Source organism: Camelina sativa, chromosome 7, assembly GCF_030686135.1.
Source record: "Camelina sativa cultivar CO46 ecotype springtype chromosome 7, ASM3068613v1".
Lineage (NCBI taxonomy): Eukaryota > Viridiplantae > Streptophyta > Magnoliopsida > Brassicales > Brassicaceae > Camelina > Camelina sativa.
Genome location: NC_141886.1, coordinates 24,134,275 through 24,140,274, shown reverse-complemented (window position 1 = coordinate 24,140,274; position 6,000 = coordinate 24,134,275). Strand labels below are relative to the sequence as shown.

Below are 6,000 nucleotides of genomic sequence, written 5' to 3'. Positions count from 1 at the left end.
AATTAACCTCCATCGTTTCATCCTCTCCATCACAAATCTCCTGAGCTAGCGGCATGTCTCCGGTCTCATCGACAAAATGGACAGTTTTCTGGCTCCCCTTCAGAAGAAGGTTCACCTTGGCTGTCAACTCGTCAATCTTTTGCGTATCGACACTACTGACCTTCACGGACCTGTCATACTCAGGAGCCTTGTTGCTGGAGCTTGCAGCTAGGTTCTCAATCAACTGATATGCTCCTTCCTTAGACTTTGTCATAAAATCCCCATTGCTGGCCGAGTTGAGAGCGTTTCTGTAGTCCCAGTTAACTCCATCATAGAAAATGCCCAGAATCTGTTCATCACTGAATCCATGGTGCGGACACTCTCTACGGTACTCTTTGTACCTCTTCCAAGCCTCGCAGAAGGCTTCTCCAGTGTGCTGTTGGAACGATAAAATCTTGTTCCTCAGGGCAGCGGTCTTAGCCTTGGTGTAGGAATGGTCCAGAAACGCCGATCTACACTGTTCCCATGATGTCAGAGACCCAAGTGGCAATGACTTCAGCCAACGTGAAGCTCTATCCGCAAGTGAGAAGGGAAAGAGCTTGCACTTCAGAAAGTCTGGCGGTATCCCATTTGAACCAGTGGTGCTACATATCTCCTCAAAATTCTCGATGTGGTCCATCGGAATCTCAGCTGGGAGACCGTGAAATAGGTGCTGCTTCACTAGAGAGATCAACTGTGGCTTGATCTCAAAATCTTGTCTCTGGATGGTGGGAGGAACAATCGTCGCTCGGTTGGTGTAGAACACATGCAGGTTGTCCTTGTCCCCAATGGACGGTTGTGGCGGCGCGGCTCTTTCGTGTTGAGCACAGAGCAACTGCCCCAACTGTTGTCGAAGTTGCTGCAACTCGGCAGCCATATCCTCATTGTTTCTGTTGTCACCCATGTTGACGGATTGAAACTTTCTGTTCTTGCGGTTTGTTCTTTCTGCCAAATAGAGCTCTGCGGCTGACAAAGCAACTAGTTCTTCGGTGTTGTTTCTTCTTGTAGATCTTCTTGACATGCACCTGAAACACACGCACAGAAGAAGCAGAAAGACAAATCAGTAAGGTCTTAGTCTAGTAATTTCGCCGAAAACCAAAGGTAAAAATTTGGTCCCCGGCAACGGCGCCAAAAACTTGATACACAGAGTTTTAAACCCTATTTTCCTACTGCAAGTGCACAGCAAAGAAGTAGTACTTAGGGGTCGAATCCCACGAAGACCAAGTTTTACTCTATGGTTCTATTGGTTCAATTTCAAGCTAAGACAATTCAAAGTTGGGTTTGTTTGGTAACAGTAACGCGATTAAAACGGTATAAAAAAAAGGCAATAAGCAAAACACTAGATCAGGGGTAATTCTCGGGAATTTCAGAGATAGCAACTAAACAACTATTCAGGGCATAGATTAAGTACCAGTCTAGAACTCAAACATAAATATAAACTGATCCACTGTCGTGGTATCAATAACTCTATCTGATCGATTCTGTGCGGAAACGCGGAGCACGTGCTCAGACATCCGGAGCACATGCTCGGCGGTCCATAAACCCTAAACTGTCGTTTGGGCCCAAAATCGCAGACAAGCATTAAAGAACATGAATGATAAGTTCACAAATCACCTACACATCAACTTTCGCAGGTCCAGGATAAATTGCCCACTAATGTCTTTTCTAGCAACCTATTACACTTTTGATGAATAGATAAACCTAGAATCATAGATTGGGTGATCAAATCAACCTAAACATTAAGTCTAACAATAGTGAAGACAATCAATTATATAAAACCCTATTTGTGTTCTGTTGCTAACCCATGAAACCCCTTTTGAAACCCCTAATCTAGCAAAGAAAACTATTCAGACATAGAGAAATGAATAGCCAACATAGATGAGAAATTCAATAGCATAAAAATATAAAAATCACAAGGGTTCAGAATCGCTTCTCTAACGTAGCCGCTCTTCCTCTTCCTCACAAAACGTCGCTCCCCCAAAAACCAAAAAGAAAAAGGTAAGTATCTCACCCCTAAAACCCTAGGTTAAAAAGCATACAAGTAGAGAAAAATAAGGAAAGATTCCAAATTCAAATCCCCCTATTAAAAAGCGATCTCCGCCTTCTTTCTCTCACAATGGATTGCCTAAAATAAGGGGAATTAGCGCCTAGATGCTTGCCACGTGTTGTCATGAAACCGTAGAGTTGGGAGCATGTGCTCAGAAATCGGGAGCATGTGCTCCTGGGTCTAAAATCAGCTTTTCTGCTCCAATTCAACTCCTTTCTGCTCCGATTGCTCCTGCTGTTCCAATCCTTGCTTTTAGCTTCCTAGCCTCTTATTATATCCTGAAAAGGACTCAAACAACTACAAAACTATCAAATAAACGGGGTCAAAGTGAGTCAAAACCGGAACATATCAGTTAGCACAAAAAAGCAAGAGAATTCTTAGACATTAAAGTTATGTGAGTTCTTGTAGGAAAGCATAACGCTTAAGGGGACTAAGGGGTTTGTCTTGAGAGGTTCTTGGATTGTGTATAGATCCATGAACATGAGAGATTAGATAATTGATTGAGTGAAACTTGTAAGGTTACTAAACAAATTGTCTAATAAAGAAGTTTTATTTTGAAGAACCCCTGTCTTAGTTTGTGACTCAGTTTTGTATCTCAGTTTCCATACATATCAATAGCTCTTGCGTTTTCAATTGGTATTAGAGCGGCACTTGTGAGATTACAAACAAGTAAGATCCTGTGGAGAAGATGGAGAGCTATCATGGACTTGAGTTCGGTTCAAGAGTAATATTAGGTGATGGAAACTACAGTTTTTGGAAATCAAAGATGAAGGCAGTTATAGGAGGCATTGATGTATATGCTTGGAAAGCCATATTGGAAAAGTGGGAAGAACCAAAAATCAAGGATGAATCAGGAGTGGAGGTTGCTAAGCCAGAGAAGGACTAGACTAACGACGAATTGAAGAAATCAAAATATAACGCCAGAGCACTCTCTGCTATTCACAATAGTGTTGGAAGAAACCAGTTTGAACTGATTCAGGGATGTGAAACAGCAAAAGAAGCATGGGATATCTTGCAAACTCACTTTGAAGGAACCACTAAGGTGAAAAATTTAAGGAAAGACATGTTAGCTTCAAGATTTGAAAAGCTAAAGATGGAAAGCTATGAGTCAATATCTGATTTTAGTTCCAAGATAAGTTCTTTAGCTCATGAAGCATTGACTCTTGGGAAAAAATATAAAGACAAGAAATTGGTGAAAAAATTTCTAAGATGTCTGCCTACAAGGTTCATGGCGTACAAGACTGCTTTGAGTGTGTCTCATAACACGGAAAATCTTAGTTTTGGAGAAGTTGTTGGTATGCTTCAAGCTCATGAGATGGAACTGGAAGGTGCGAATAGATGAGATATTTTTGCTCTTGAAAGAGAGAATCACGAAGTAGAACAAGAAGATTCGGTTGGTTTGCTGGCCCAAAAATTTAGTCGAGTGTTGAAAGAAGCAGAACAAGAACTAGGTCAGATGAGGTTCAGCTCGATCAAAAATAATCCAGAGAAAGATGAAGCTGTCAAGAAGACATACATGCAATGTCATGAGTGCAGAGGATATGAACACTATAAGAATAATTGTCCTACAATCAAAAGAAGAGAAATTAAATGTTTTATGTGCAAAGGTATTGGACATACTCAGCTAGAATGTGGCAATGATCGGAAACTTAGAAAAGAAAAATCTAAACTGAGAGTTGAAGATGATTCAAAGGAAGATAATGATAATGGAACAGAACTAAATAAGCTTGGTGCATTCTTGGGAGTCACTACATTTGCTGAAGGAGAGGAAGTTTCAGAATCTGAATCTGAAGGTGAACAAATAGATGAATTTACAGAATATTACAAGGAGGTGCGTGAAACACTGATTAAGATTGGAAGAAAATCAGACCTTATTAAAAGAGAAGCGTCGTCTTGATGCACTTATTAAGTCATTGTAGATTGAATTGAGGGATACAAAGAAAATCAGTCAAGAAAGTGTAACATTAATGAAGGACAAGCAGACCGTTTCTACTAGAACAGGAAAATTTAACAGAGGTTTGGGATATACTGGAAAAGAAGGATTTCAAACAAGGCAGATCAAGTTTGTAGCTGAAGGTGTTTCTCTACCAAATCAAAGCAAATCTGGTAGTAATACAACCAAACATATTGGTTGTTATTTTTGTGGGAAGAATGGGCACATAAAAGCATATTGCTACAAATTCAAAGAAAGAGTAAGTAGTCTCAAACACCAAGGAAAATTTTTGTGGAAATGGATTTCGTAATCAAATTGGGTAAAGAAATCTGATCTGTATTAGATGGCATCGAGTATGTGTGAGAGAAAGGAACATCAGACTGTTGATGATGAGAGTTCACGTCATATGACAGAAACATGGAGCAATCTACAAAGTGTTAAGAAAAGAGAAGGAATCATTCGAATCATTCTCAAGCAAAAGAAAAAACCTGAAACTGACTCTGAAACTGCAACAGAACGTGAATATGTAGAAAATCCTAATTCTGCATCAGAGAATGCAATTGCAACAGAGACGACAACTATCATTTCTACAAAGAATGCAATTGCAGCGGAAACTGCAGCTAAGACTGAAACTGTTATTGAACCTACAACTACAACAGAACCTGCAACAGAAGATTGCAGCAAGATAGAGGGTGACAACTACACAATGTTGTATAATAAATGACTTAAACTAGCTGAGGAGAATTCGGTGTTGACAAGAGAGAGACTCAAGTTAGAGGCTAAGGTTGCAGAAATACAAAAATATGCTATAGAGAAAGAAGAAGAAGCAGTAGAAGTTAGATTACAACTTGAAGAAACTCAAAAGAATTTGAGAATGCTTAATAATGGCACAAAACAGTTGGATCATATTCTGAACATTGGCAAAACTGATCGATATGGTCTTGGATTTAAAGTAAATCTTTCAAAATCAGATCCAATGTTTGTTTCCGCTGGTTATTAGAGAGAGCTACATCCATGTGGGAGAAGAAATAAGAAGAGAATATATGGTCTGCATTATCAAAGTCAAAGCCCAGAAAATAAAAAAATAAAAGAAAATAATATTCCGTGAGACAAAGAAAAATTTGCTAGTCCATGATCTTCATGACGTGGTAATTTCTTCTTCGTTTTCTTTGGCTGCAAATTTTGGATCTTACATATGAAAGGTGTTCTGGAATCTTGAGAGCGAGATCTTTTCAGGGATATAGAGAACATTGTTGGGTTCATTATAGTTTGATAGAAAATTCCTTGGGAAGTTGTGAAGATGTTTTTAACTTGTGTGTGCTCACAAGCAGGGGGAGAAGAAGATGATTTTAGATCTACAGTTCTTTGCTGGAATTATATTGTGCTTGAGAGACACACAAAGTTAAAAAGGGAGAGATGACATAATACAACAAAGTGATGTGGATGTAAAACAAAGAATGACATTCTCATCTAAACATTAAGTACGTGTTTTGGTTCTAAAACTCAATCATCAAGGGGGAGATTGTTGGTGTTATGAAGATCGAGTTTTAGATGCTGCAGAGATATTTACTTGGAGATTAAAGGAGAGTTTGGAGATCATCAAAGTAGTAGTTGAAGCTTATGTTGTGTGAAGCTTGGATTGTAAAACTCAATAAGAAAGGGAGAGATTGTTGATGTATTCTTAACTGAGTTTTACAACAAGATGAAAAGAAAAAGAAAAAGACATTTATGAAAGGCAAAGATGAAGATGAAGATGTTGATGCAGTCGCTGCATTAGTTCAGAGTACTACAAAGAAGTAGTTCAACAAATCAGATAAGATGGAGCTGAAATAAAGAAATCAGCTAAGGCGATTAATATTCAAACCATGAAAGTTATGAAGACTAGAAGCTTGGAGAAGAGTCTAGAAGCATGAAGAGTTTCCTTTTTAGTAGAAAAGGAAACATGAAAAAGACTTTCCTATTCCATAAAAGAAAAGGAAATTTGCAAAGAGATTTGGCAATT

The 6,000-nt window shown here is 38.8% G+C and overlaps 1 non-coding gene across 1 annotated transcript; it reads left to right on the top strand.

Moving 5' to 3' along the window:
* Positions 1-341: 341 nt before the first annotated feature.
* LOC147941632 (small nucleolar RNA R71) lies at positions 342-448 on the top strand. The gene has a single exon (XR_015562995.1). It is a non-coding gene; the product is annotated as a small nucleolar RNA R71 (small nucleolar RNA).
* The last annotated feature ends 5,552 nt before the right edge of the window (positions 449-6,000 follow it).